The sequence below is a fragment of the Rhipicephalus microplus genome, chromosome 10, assembly GCF_043290135.1.
Source record: "Rhipicephalus microplus isolate Deutch F79 chromosome 10, USDA_Rmic, whole genome shotgun sequence".
NCBI lineage: Eukaryota > Metazoa > Arthropoda > Arachnida > Ixodida > Ixodidae > Rhipicephalus > Rhipicephalus microplus.
The window spans coordinates 14360406-14375102 of NC_134709.1; the positions used below are offsets into that span (position 1 = coordinate 14360406).

Genomic DNA, 14697 nt, shown 5'->3' on the forward strand with positions numbered 1-14697 from the left:
GATACACTGGGCAGACAAGCTCCCTCAGGCAGACACCCCCTCCACTGCAGCTGCCATTGCAATGAGACGTATACACCACGCCGAGCTTTCAGGCAACGCCGCGTTGAGGTGTTCATCTCGTTCCGATAGAATGCATCGAGGCGAGTGCGTTGGCGTCGTTAACTCGCGCTAATCGCTCCGATCGTTAGAGAGAACAAGGTCCTGCGCAGATAACAACAACGATAGTGACGGTGCAATCTTCAATTGCTCCTTTCTTGCGCTGGGTTTCTGCAGTGTTGTGTTTAGTTACGCAGCCGATCGAAACGGTCTAACTGCATGAACGGTGACGAATCAATCGAAATGTGTTGTACTTCAGTGTTTTAGTATGGCGTGATTCCCAGATACGACATCAAATGCGAAACTTGACCATCGGCGTCAATGCAAGTGAAACAAACAAGTGGACATCATGTTAACACGTCACAGCGTGACGTCATCCTGACGTCACCGATCGCCAGAACTTGTAACGTCATTGTGACGCCACATGGTGACATAGCCCCTTGGTGTAAGCTACGGAGGGTACACTCTAAAAAAATATCGGGTAAAAAGGGTGTCTTTTTGTCCCACAACAATAGTCATCATCAGGCTTGCGTGCGCTTCCTTTCTTGAAAACTCGGCGCTGGCCGCTTTCCTATCGAGAATGCAACGTAACCCTGATAATGGGCATGTCGATCGTGACCGGAATGTACCGGGCGCGGGGCGATAGCGCAAGGATGGAATGCAATATAGATGACGATAATTGTTGTCGGACAAAAAGACACCCTTTTTAGTAGCTCTTTTTTATAGTGTATGCATGAAGGGGGGGGGGGGGTCACTTTTTCTCTCGATTATTTTGTACCAACTACCGCATTTCCTCAACGGAGTCCTTTAGCGCTAGAGATCAATCGTTCCAACAACTTGTGAGACTAACATCAATTTTTTGTGCAATTTCAAAAGAAACAACACACACAGAGACACAATTAGAGGACCCTAAGGTTTCGCCTTTGAGAGTTGAACGCGATAACGACATCCTATTCGTAGTGCGTGCCTAAAACACTTAATGCATGAAACCTGTTCGGATTCGCTATGCACCCACTACGTTGTCTTAAGGGAATAGGCACAGCATGTGTGCCTTTTGCAGTGAGGTGTCAGCTTTTCACCGCGGAGCCGTTATGATAATCGCATATCCTCACACCCATTGGCAATGGACGTTTGACCACGCATTATTACGGCAATGTTTAATGTTGCATTGTGAAGCATATATACGGGACCCGTGAGTTTGTGAAGCAAAGTAAAAGGCGATAGATTGTCTCGGTGAACTGACGAAGGACCTGAGTGAAGCATGAAAGCTACTTTCACTGCATTTTCTAGCAAAGGAAGCTGTTTCGTCGGGTTTCACAGGCACAGGCGTGGCCATGTGGTAGAACGTCTGCTTGCCACGGAAACGACCCGGGTTCGATTCCCACTCGGACCTCAACAACCCTGGTTCAGTTCCCACACTGCTCCATGGTTTATTTATCATTTGATTGATTGATTTGTGGGGTTTAACGTCCCAAAACCACTATTTGATTATGAGAGACGCCGTAGTGGAGGACTCCAGAAATTTCTACCACCTGGGGTTCTTTAACGTGCACCCAAATCTGAGTACACGGGCCTACAACATTTCCGCCTCCATCGGAAATGCAGCCGCCGCAGCCGGGAATCGAACCCGCGACCTGCGGTTCAGCAGCCGAGTACCTTAGCCACTAGACCACCGCGGCGGGGCTTTTATTTATCATTTACTTAATTTGCATAGTTGTCAATGTTTCTGTCACGCATAAGATAATAATTTTTCGCTCAAAACCAACGACGCCAATACGGACACCGGAGTTGTTGCGAAACGGGCTTTTTAACGCTATACCACGTTAAAACATGAGGCCACACCAATATATGTACGTCCGCTTTGTCTTCATGCAGGCAGAGCTGTCCTACCATATGTCATTTTTAACGACTTAAGATAGGAAGACTGTGCCTGTCATTTTACGACATAGGGTAGAACAGTCGGGCAGTTCAAACTGCATCGAAAAACGTGATAGTACATTGCACCTTAGTAAAGTGGTACTTAGGTGTTTGCTGGTGTTGCATTAATAGCTCGGGTTTGTTGGTGTTGCCTGTTGGTGGACCGCCAACACGCAACCGTCATGCCTACTGGCGGCGCTGACTGACGCTCCCACGTTTAAATGCCCATTTATATCCCATAAAGCGGACAGGCGGATAGCCGCCGCGGTAGCTCATTCGGTAGAGCATCGGACGGGTTAGTCAAAGGCCACAGGTTCGGTGCGCGCCTACGGCAAGTTATATTTTTTTCATCCACTTTTCTTTCTTCACATTTACATTGCACTTGCTACCAGACACATGCCCGATATATTCCTTGGCAGTGTTGTTTATATGTTTTCATTACTATTGTTTCCAACAAAGAAAAACAAGCCTTATTTTCTTCACTATTATCGAGTCTGCCCCAGTCGACGTCGCCCTGGTTAGCGCTTCACCATCCTTGACAGTACACGCATCACCGTAGTAGCCAAGGAAAGGGGAAGTGTGCGTTTGTTTGGGGGGGGGGGAGAGATCGAAACATATATATTTAAATTATAAAATTTGGCATACGTACGAGTCCGCGAACCATACTTTGTGCAAACGAAACTGCGCAAAGTATGATTAAACTCTTGTGTCCTCCCCAAGAAAAAAAATTATTGCTATGCTACATGCATGGCAAACCGATAACCGTTCTCCGCAGATTCGACATGGCGCAACACAGGCCTGTCCAGAACAGCATGGTGTAGGGCCGGGTTAGTTGTGCAGTTTCTATTATTCTGCGCCATTTAACACCACTGAAAGTCGAACCAGCGAAAAGAAAAAAAAAGAAATGGAAGTGTGCTCGACAACCGAGGAACAGCGCCCTTCGACAATCCATCAAGCGACCCCTTTTGACAAAGCGCCACAACTGAAAGATAAATAGACCAAGTCGGGCAGCCAGCACGAAGTCGCGCAGCCTATCAAAACCGGTCGATTATTCATTATGCCACAACAAATAACGGGTCTATACGTGAGTGAATGTATAATGAACAAACTTTACCTGCCAGCTGCCACAGCGAATGGGACGGAAGGACGTACCACGCTTGTAACGACTCCGCACGCTAACGTCTAAAGTGCGGACGCACCAGTCGAAAGTGCGCAGACTGTACGATTTATTTGTGGGAAAAGTGCTACACGCTGCACAGGCGGTAGTCTACAGCTTACATACTACGGTATGTACACTATATACTACAGTGTACTTCTGTCAGTAGTGTGGAGACCGGTTTGTAGATTTTGAGCTAGGAAGTACAGCATATCATATACAAAATGTAAAGAACAGTTTATAGAATGCACAATAGGTATTCTATATACGTACTTCCACTGCTTCCTAGGGCGTGCTAAGGACGGACCATAATGGTCATTCGTACAACCTGTAGCCTAAACAGAACACCTCTACAGAGATTGTTCTCAAAATTTGCAAGATATGCTTTATAAATATGATTACGACGTGCGCTTATATGTATCAGGAAATGTAATAATTTACTCAGAAAAGAGATATATCCGTGCAATCTTCCTTTCTTTCTTTCTCCATTTCTATCTATCTATCTATCTATCTATCTATCTATCTATCTATCTATCTATCTATCTATCTATCTATCTATCTATCTATCTATCTATCTATCTATCTATCTATCTATCTATCTATCTATCTATCTATCTATCTATCTATCTATCTATCTTTTCTTTCTTTCTTTCTTTCTTTCTTTTCTTTCTTTTTTTCATTCTCATTGAGAAATACTCATTTCTAACTAACTGTTTCATTTCTCCGTGCCAGGAACTGGATCTCTTAGCACAGCAACACCGCAGTTTCTGTGGGCAACAACAACGGCGGCAAGTTCATATCCGAGAAACAATTAAACGTGGAAGTGTTCAATGAAGAGCGGGCTCGATAAAAGATCAGACTGTCACATTAAAAGATGCTTGCGGACAATAATTTCACGATCGAGAGAGTATCACTTATCGGAAACCAGCGCCAACAAGTGCGCACGCGAATTTACCAATTCAGCGGACGACGCTACCGCCGAAATCCACGAGCAAAAAAAAAAAAAGCTCGCTTATAAATATAAAATGCTCATAGCGTGCGACCGCGCCATAGCTTTCGAAGTAGATTATCAATTACTCGACAATAACGGCTCTCGAAAAAAGGTGAGCTAGTGGGGATCGGTCGATTTTTTTGCCGCAACCGGTGCGACGAAAAGGGCGGGTGGATGACCCGCGGACGAATTTCGTGGTCATTGAGTTCGCAGTTTATATATATACGGGTCTATATAACACAACGTAGCGCATCGTCAGCGTCTTTAACTGCTCCATCAACATTTGCATAAGTCGGAAACAACCATTACCGTACCCCCCTCCCGCCCCACCACCCCTATTTCTTTCATCCGCTCATTCTCCGCCACAGCACGTTTCATCGGCCCCACGGAGGACCAGCACTTCGCATGTGGACGACTCTGGTTCTGAACGCCGGGATCCTTGCAGCAGGCGCCATCTAGGCGGGAAACGCTGAACTTCTTCAATACCCCCCCCCCCCCCTTTTTTTTTTTCTTTGCAGTGTCGTTTGTTCGGGGTTTTCTTTATAAATATATACCTATAGTGTTTGTGGAAAGTTAGCGCCGGCACCAACCGGTCCTTATAGTTGACAACCCCGACGAAAAACAACAACAATAAAAATATTTTACACTTATGATGAGCAAAACTACTACGCTATCAGTCAGTATTCGTAGTTTGCTGAGCAATCTTACCTATATAGTAAACATCAGCCACAGATTCCTGAGATAGCAACGCAAACATTTAATTATTTCTGTATTTAAAGATCATTGTTTCACTCTGTCATCATTATTTGAATTTATTTTGGCACCTGTGATCTTAACTGCGAGAACGCAGTTTTAAATCATTAGGAATCGTCACCAAAGGCAATCTAACCCGCGACGGAACAGGTGACGGAACAGTGACAAAAACTTCATTCCGACTTTCTGCATATGCCGGTAACTTTATCGGCTACCTAGGCTAGCATGATTTGAAGTGATTCTCGCTTATTGCAAAAACAATTTTCTGAGTGAAATACCCTGCGCGTAAAAAAAAGCACTAATATTTATAACAAATGTGCAAGCATGATTTGAATTTCGGGTCATCAATTTTTAACTCCTCATCGTCAATAAGTAGTAAAGTGCAAAACAATCGATGCCCTATTCGAAAAACCCCAAGATCGGCTCCCTAAAAAAAAAAAAACAGTTCATATAACCTCGTTAACTGCGTTTACTGGAGCAGACGTGACACGAATTTTCGAACTCACCTGTAAACTTTGTAAAGCTTACGCCAGTTTTTCAAACCTCTTACTCAAGGAATAGTGATGCATTTGACAGGGCTGTACATTGCACAAGTCTGCGAGCTTTAGATAATTTGATAGGACATATATGTTCGAAGTTATTGTTTTCCATTTCTGAATTGTCCCGTTGTTATAATGACTACTAACTTGGGTCTCTGACTTTCGCGTTTATTTTTGTGTTTTTTTTCTACCTGCATTTATGGTATTTTTCTAATAGAATTTTTGAGCTGCGAGCCACCACTCATTGAGAACATGTTTTTTTTTTAACCACGATGCCTAATATCCACCTAATTTTCAAAAATAAAAGAAATAACCTAAGCCTAAATATAAATTCGGGTCACCACAATCGCGAGATTTTAACATCGTTACGTTCCATCTCTGTTTACTGCGCAATAAATATCAAATGCGGTAAAGCTGATAAACAGCGGAAAATAATTTCTAACTTTACAGTAAAAGTAATTGCCGGGATTTTACGTCCACAAACCACGATACGATTATGAAAGACGCCGTATAGTGAAAGGCTCCGAAAACTTCTACAATCATGGGGTTCTTTAACGTGCACCAAAATCTAAGTACGCGGGCCTTCAGCATTTCGCCTTCTAAATGCGGTCGAGATTCGATCCCGTGACCTTAGGTAACTTTTCCAGTAGGTGGTGGTAGTGGTTAGAAGAAAAAAAGAGAAGGCACCCAAATTCCGCAGACCCGTTGGAAGCGAATGTATTGCAGAGGAGTTCTGGGCAAACCCACTAGTAGGCGGATGGGTTAAGAAAGTTCTTAGTAGAAAAAAAAAATGCCCCCTTTCCCCCCAGTCTTAACCCTCCATGCAGGCCGTACGCAATGTTGCGGCGCTGAGCTCGGAGAAGCGTGGTCGACTATCTGACACGGTGACACGCACCGATTTTATTGCGATATTTAGACCAGCCGCGGCACGTTTGGACACGCTGTCGCTTTCCGACTAGCCGGCCGCCATGATTTCATTGTCTACAGCGGCAGTATTTTCATTCTCCTTGCAGTGAAGGGGGGAGGGTGGGGGGGCTGAATACTTGGCCCTGACACGAAGCAGAGAAATTCACGCGAAAAAGCATGTAACAAATGCGCTACAAACCAAAGCCAAATTATATTTAAACAATTAAAAACATATACGAGCATTACAACACAGATTAAGCAATTTACGAGGCTTGTATGCGGCCTTGCATTGCACGAACAAGTTGGTACTGCCAAGAGTTCCTTCCTGGTTGACGTGGTCAACATGTTCTTCGAGAAAAATAAGTACCGGCCGTGCTATAGCATGGCGACGGAGTTGAATTGCTTCAGGACTTTGGGCACGAGTTCGATCCCCCGGAGACACCAGCCCTCGGTGGCGCCCGAAATCCGTAGAGCACCCGCGAGTCGTTGAGTTTGGTTGCTAGTTAGTAAACTGCAGGTGGCGGAAATTAACTCTGAGTACCTGCTACCGCACAAGCCTTATAACTTATCATGACGAAATCTTGAGCAGCGCTGACGAGTGGAACGATGATAACGACGAAATTTGGTTAAGCGTCTCTTCTCGTAATTTCTTCTGTCCTACTCGTCAGCACTACATGAAAATTCTTTGATAACATAAGCCAACTTAGATAAATATATCTTAAAGCTCCAAAATGATATTATGAAGTACAACAGCCCCCCCCCCCCCCTCCCATTATGGGGTCTTCTCAGTAACCCTTCAGGATCTATCAAAATTCATAGTCTGTCTGGCGTGTAAAACGACGTATACTTCAATTTTAACCCTCTTTTCACGCTACTACATTTACGAATGTTTATGTTCCTCAATGTAGCTGTGCTTCTGTCTTATACGCAGCAACAATAATTCTCGATAACAGCGTTTTTATTTCTTTTTTTTTTGGGTGAAAAATCAAAATACTTCAGAAGCTCGGTTACTATCAATCATGTTAATTACGAAAGAAAGAGGATGAGGCGGAACAGCAATAATTACCTGGTAAGCACTCGGTCTACGTTTTATCTTCGCCTTAATTACGCCAGCAATTAGGTCAACTAGAGCTCCTCGAAGCCTGCGTTGAGGCGGCCACAAAATTGCGAAGCGACCGGTTAAGAACAATGCGCCATCACAGCGTACGCAGCCAGTTACGGGGCTATACATATCAGCCACTTAATATCACACAGAAACAACAATGAATACTTGCCGGGTGGTGCAAGCGTGCGCGGTGCATTAGCGACGATGCGAACGAAACCCGAGTCAGCATTCCCGAGTTCAAATCAGTGCGCCGGAGAAGCGTAAGCAAAATAACTCTTACATGCAAATGAGCGGCGCCTCCGTTCAGATGATTTCCTTAAAACGATTTTTAAAGCCCCGTTTGAAACGTAGCCCGCGTTCTGTTGGGAGTAGATGCGGGGGGGCTTGAATACGTTAATTCTCGCAGCGGCTAAATAAAGCAGATGCGCACGAGTTTAGTAGTCGCTCGACATAACCTAAGCGTCTATTGTAACAACGCCCCGGTTCAGAAGCACGTTCCTTCGAGATGAGTTAAGCAAAACGCTGAACACAAGCGTGGTAGTTTAGCAGTTGGTATCGCTTTGTTGAGCTCCAGGCCGCGGGCGAAGGTTGCCGTGTTTCCATAAAAGGCGATATGCAAAAAAACACCCGCGTATGCTTTGATTCAGTTGTTCGTATCGTAGAACCCCAGGTGGTAGAAAATAATCGAGGTTACACCACTACGGACCGCCTAATATTCCCAACCTGGTTTTCGCACTCAAGACCCCCGAAATTATATTATCCCACGCTCCAGCGTGGAATAATATAATTTCAGGGGTCTTGCGTCCATCCCACGACCTTCGAAGGTCGTGGGATCGACTCCCGGCAACAGCCACTGCATTTCTTCGGATGCGAATGCCAGGAACCGGTGTACTTAAATTTAGGCGCACAATAAAGAACTCCAGGTGGTCTAAATTGTTTGGAACCCTTCCCTGCGACATTCCTCCTATTCATATAGTAGTTTCGGAACATAAAACTCCGACACTTAGTGTTGTTATTGACTAGAAAAATGTTATTCCGGCACTGCTAGACGTTGCTACAAGCACGCAGATAGAGTTAATACATTCGAATCCGCTGGCTAACGACTCTGCAGACTTACCCAGTCTTGCGGTGGCAGGCCCAGAACTGTCTTTGTCGAGGAGAGAACACGTCTCTGGGACACACGTCTCGTTCACACTTAATTCCGGTGGCGTGTTCTCGAAAAAAAAAAAAAAACGGCAGCAACCTTCACTTTCCGAGCACGGTGATAACTAAACTCGATGTGCCGATGGTCCGTGCATTAAAGCACGCGCACAAGACAGAACACTGGGAAAGGAGATCTCACAGGTGACGGAGCAAGAAGCGCAGGCGACGAGACGATAGTGACTCGAAAAAAGTAAACGGACGTCAGACTTGATTATCGAAGAAGTTTTGTCGACCGTTGGTTGTGGCTTATCGCTGTGATTATCGCAACGGCACGCTTCGTTCTTTTTTTTTTATGTCTGGAGCAACCGCTACTTTTCGCGACGCACGTGGTTCACGCGCTGAATTCCGCAGGGCGGAGCAAGCCGAACACGCTCAGTAGCAGACGATGCTCACACTTCTGCTTGCCGTCTGCTTCCGTTTAAAGCTGACACCGCAGAATCACGTGGCACGGTGACGCAGGGGGTAGCGAACAGCCAGTAGTAAGCAAAGTCCCGTTGCAGACGACCTCCACGCGATGCTTCAGATCGTCGTACGTTGTTGTTTCGAACAGGAACAGATGCAACAATATCACGTGGTACGGGCGCCGCAGAGGCTTACTACCGACCCAGTAGGATGCGGCGCTTCGCAACAAACAAAAACGACGGTCTAGGACGTCCTCTGGAACTGTTTTGCGAGGAACCCACAGACGAAAATCACGCGGTACGGTGTAACAGTCGTTAGTAAACAGGCCGGGCGTCGCAGCAGACGGCCACGATGCTTCTCTTTCAAGAAACTGGCACACCAAAGTCACGTAAAACAGCGTAGCATGCGACCACGATGTTCCAGGTCGCAGCCTACGGCTGTTTTTTCAGGCAGGAACAAGCACGGCGTAATCACGTGGCGAGGCGTTACGGACTCGTCGGCGGTCTCGGTCGTCACTTCGGATCAAAAATGAAGACGCGCCTTAGCGGGCGTCGACAGCGCCAATGGGTGTCACTGGGGCGCGGACTCCGGTTCGCGAGCGCGCGTTTCGAACGCCCGTTTGGTACTCCGGGGCTCAGCTGATGCCAACATCGCCGGACACGAAGTGACGCTGCAGACGACGCCGGCGCTGACCGCTCGACGGCCCCGGAGCGCTCCCATTGGCTCGCGCGGCCTTCGAGACTCGTGCGACGCCTAGCGGTCGTCGCCGGAATCGGCTCGAGCGCGCTCGACGCCGAAGACGATGATGCGCCCGGCTTGGAAGAGGAGAGCGGCACGCGAGGACGGGGGCGTTCAGTCCGTGGCGCGGGCATCAGTAGCGGCGGCGACTTCGTGGGAGATCGGTGGCGTGGAGTTGGCGGTCACGGAACACGGACGCCATGCACTCGAAGAAAAAAAATATAGTGTTTGGGGAGAATTTCTACTTCGCGTACTTTTCTCGTGTTATCACCTCAGTTTCGGTAGTTCGTGGTACCGAATGGCGCGCACGTTATCAGTGTGTCATAGCATTCTTGATAGGAAAGTGATGAGCGCCGGGTTTTCAAGAAAGGAAACTCGAGCAAGTCAGATGGCGGTTATTGTTGCGTGGCAGAACTACTTCACAAATGCTCCATTTTTTTCTTAGAGTGTATTCGCAGTATTTTAATCTGAAAAGCGATCGAGAAAAATGAACGGCTGTCTTTTTGTCCCACAAGAATGATCGTCATCCGGCATGCTTGCACTGCCTTTCTTGAAAACTCGGCGCTGGCCACTGTCCTATCAAAAACTCCCAAGCATTTCCCCGAGGGTGAACATGGTTAAGTGCGAATACACGGGGTGATGCTATGAGGGGTATTTATTAATTCGCACTATTATATTTATTAATCACACTATGGTGCCTTTATGGTGTAATGGTTCCTGGGAATCGCAATTTGATCACACGGGGGAGTTTACGTTAACTCACTGGCGAATGCCAACGGATTTTAACTTTACTCCCCCTCACGACCCGCTCTCGACGGGAGACTGAGAGAGAAGGCGGGCGCGCGCGAGAGAGAGGTGCGCGCGCAGCTGCAGCGAGCGAGGAGAGCGGAGGAGAGAGCGAAGGGGGAGGGCGTATAAGGCGCGTTACTGACACCGATATCAGCGTCGCGTCCGTGGCTTATTCGGTAGAGCGTCGCGCTGCGGCCCGCCAAGTCCTCTTTCTTTTAAAGATAGAGAGAAGACTGCGGACGCCGCCGACGGCGGTGGATGGTTTGGGGTCGCTTATTAAGTGTATTCACACTTAAAATGCTATGTTGTGCTGAAAACATGGATGTCGTTCATGACCCAAAAGTGCCGGTCGCATGGCGATAATGCAAGAAAAGCAACGCAAGACAGATGATTATTGTTGTGACACAAAAAGACATCATTTTGCTCCGACATTTCTGAGACTGAATCTTCTAAAAACGTTTGTTGTCTTTTTATGCTTAATGTTTTTTATTGAATTATGAATGAATGAATGAATGAATGAATGAATAGAACATTTATTGCTGAAAAGGCAGATCAAGAAAGGACTGGGCGCGTCCCTCCCTGTTCGGGGACTCGGTTATTGAACTATACGAAAATGTGAACTGACCCATTAGCCCGGAACTAGCTACACGTACCACTTAACAAAGCAAGGAAAATGAAAATATACAAATACCCACAGGCTCACTTATACATTCGCCCATGACTGAGGACTGAAGGGAAAAGTCATATCTTCCTCTTATTCTTTTCACTTAAAGTTCATAAGAACTGAGACCTGGGTGAGTTTGTAATATTGCAGATTTGAGCGGGTAGCGCAAGCAAACAAAAACACAAGCAAGAAACAGAGGCGCGGCATAAGAGCGTTCGTCTTGTGTCCGTGTTTCTTGCTTGTGTTTTTTTTTTTGGTGGCCATTCCGTCGATGTCACTGATTCTCCCGCACGCACACCCCTCCACCCACTCCAAACCCTCCGCTTCTCCTATAGACCTACTCCATGCTTGTAAACAGCTAGTGCTGAGACCCTTACTGATCCCTTACCTTTACCCTAGCCCTAGCTTACCCTAGACCTTTACCCTTACCCTAGACCCTTACCCTAGCTGTTTACTCCATGCTTGTAAACAGCTAGTGCTGAGACCCTTACTGATACTGAGACCCTTGTAGCCACGTTGCGGCGCATATGGCTCCGCCCTGCCCAATGATCGCCCAAACCCTCCATGATCACGTAATTACTGGCGCAGCAGCTGCCTCTGAGAACGGCGCATGAAGGCAGAGCTAAAGTGCAGCGACGCGCTGCTTTCACGAGACGAGAAGCCACGGGGATGCTATAGTGCTGAAGTGTCGATGAACTCGTGCAGCACGACGCCAAATAGAGTGCAGAAGTGCGAGTGGCGCCAGCTGCATTCGCCGATTCGAGGGCCAAAACGCAGCACTCTTGAACTTGTGCAGAAAATGGAGCCACATTGAGCAGACCTCCGGTTTCGCACTATAGATTGATCTGTGCAGCCCACCAAGGTTTATGACCTTGGGGATCCACGATATATGCGCACACCTAGTGCGTTAGGGCATAGAAAATGCGCGTATAATCGAGCGTTGATAAGCAACAGCGTTAATCGGTTTTTGAATAACGAAATTATAAAATATATCTGCCAAGGCAGAAATACCATTACTTTAAGGACAACCACATAAGCCAGCTGTGCATGTCTAGCATTATCGCCTTTAAGTACCAATGTTGCAGCTAGGGCAATAACAATGGTTTGCTAGATACGAAGATGAAAAGTTGTACGTTTGTAGCACTGGTATTTAAAATCATCCATGCTTTGTTTTGTCCGAGTTCTTCACATGATGGACATGATCTGAGACGGATCAGTCATGTAACGTGTTCGGGATCTCTCCGCTGCTCGCATTCACATGACAGCAGAAAAAAGCAGACGACAGCGGGGACGTATCGGCCCATACCTTCACTCTCAGGGGCGTAGGCTACGGCGCAGACGGCCGCGGGCATAGCGTTTCCTAAAATTAACTAAAGGGGACTCTGGCGCTGCGATCGTTCAGTGACCATGGTAATAATGGGTAGTACACGGATTTGACTAGTCTTCGTACTTGCGGGAGGCGAATCGCACTTGTGGCTTCGTTTATTGCCGTGTTTCGGTTTTACTTCGAAGGAAAGAACGAACCCTTTTGAAACTCGTGACCCGAGTCGAAATGGTAAGCTTAAAATATTAAGGTGGTGAAGCGCAAATGCTGAACATTCGCTGATCTTTGTTTCGTGACAAAACAGCTTCAAGCTGCGCCAACCCAAACGAAGCCAGAAGTACGAATATTAGACAAATCCGTGTGCTACTCATCATTCCCATGGTCTCTGAAGCGCCGTACCTTGCAGCTCCCATCGACACCAGCACCAGAGTTCCCTCTGGTGTATATTTAAGAAACTCTATGGCCGCGGGCCTTGCCGCGATAGCTGTCGAAGATGCAGCAGACGACGAAAAGGAGACCGGACTTCTTCAGTAGAAGAGAGTGATCTGGGTTAGGCTGCGGCTGACATAGCAGTCTCTTGGGATGCGAAGCGAGCTTTACGGACAGCAATACTCGGGGACAACTTTGCTTGGCATTGACACGAAGGCTACAGAGCCAAACTGCGTGCATCCTACAGCCACTGGATGAAGTTCCTCAATACCACTCATATTTTAAACGTGAAATACAAAAGTTCTTGCTTTTTTTTTTACGTGGGGCTATATAAGACACGACGCAGCCCACACCATCAAAGCAGTTGTATTGATTGAACTATACAGGGCGTGAATAATTGCCTAATCCCATCACGTACATAGTCAAACACTTCCCGCTAGACAGTGGCACATACTCGCGAACGGTTATGTGCCATTGATAAGCGGGTATGCGCCACAGGTGATTGACACTTTGTATCTACCCCGGAACATCGAGAACACACACGGGTGATTTTGACGCGTAGGTGTTAATAACAAGCTTACAACGGCAGCGTCTACCCAACGAATTCAAATAACAAATGTCAGGGTCCCATCAGGAATCCAACCCAAGCATTCCGCGTGGCAATCGAGTATTGTACCACAGAGCCACGCCAGGTCTCGCAACTACATTTCAAATAAACCCTAAAGTTCGTGAAACGGTAATCGTAGTAGCAGTGCTAACTATTGTATTTTATGAACAATACATATATACAGCTATGATACAGCCGTCACGTCTGTAGTTAGGTGCCATCCGCTAAAGTTGATTTATGTAACAGTGTCCAGTGCTACAATCCTCGCGAGCACCAGCGCTCTATATCAGCTTATTGCTTCTGGTGTTGATAATACTCATCTTACTGTTGACATCGTAACGCAAGTGCATGCAAACTCGTTATATAAACACCTGCGACTATTGAACAAATGTCTGAGCGTGCCACACACCCACATACTTTTAGCGTCATTTCATAACGTGTCACTCAATAAAAATGATTACAACGCGGTCGCCTTTCCCCCGCTGTTATGCCAGCGAGTCCTCGTCAAACGTCCGTGCCTCTGAAAAAGGCAATCTGGGTCAAGGCCAGCCCGCAGTCCGCCTGGCGCGATCAACTCGACGGCGTGAACGCGCGCGGCGCCCCTCTGGCCCACGTGCATTGAGTCAGCTGCGCACGTGACAGCGAGCCGGCGTCCTCGTGTCTGGTGGTCTGACGCATGGCGCGGCGACCCCATTGGCGGAATCTGCCCTGACGACCAGCGGCGCTTCTGATTGGACATTTTGGTTGGACCCGGTGCAAATAAAAGAAGCCCTGCGGCGCGTCGCGATCGGCGGTCCTACGAGAGAGGAGTCCCCATGTCGGAGAGCCGACATGTGTGTGAGTCGGCGGTCTTAGGCGAAGAGTTGACCTATGTATTAGAGAGGAGAGCTCGGCTCTTCGAGTCTCTGTCGGCCCCAGTGCCGAAATTGTAACGCCTCTGTATATATGCTGTACATAAACCTTGTTTAACTCACCGTCGTCTCGTCCGCTCGTCTTATCAGCTCTGCGCAGAAGCAGTCGCGGGCTGAGAAACATACGCTACCAAACGGCTGGTGATCTTCCCGGCGGAGTTCAAAGC

At 47.2% G+C, this 14697-nt stretch overlaps 1 protein-coding gene across 2 annotated transcripts in view; it reads right to left on the reverse strand.

Annotated features, from left to right (window-relative positions):
- Window positions 1-14697, reverse strand: part of LOC119181497 (latrophilin Cirl) — a 721750-nt gene that overhangs the window by 583713 nt on the left and 123340 nt on the right. The window contains exon 1 of one of the 2 annotated variants that reach the window (XM_075875080.1): window positions 8581-9710. The exons of the other annotated variant lie outside the window; for it this stretch is intronic. The gene's annotated coding sequence lies outside the window, so the exon portion shown is untranslated. Of the gene's footprint in view, window positions 1-8580; window positions 9711-14697 lie in introns of those variants that run through there. 2 annotated transcript variants of the gene reach the window in all.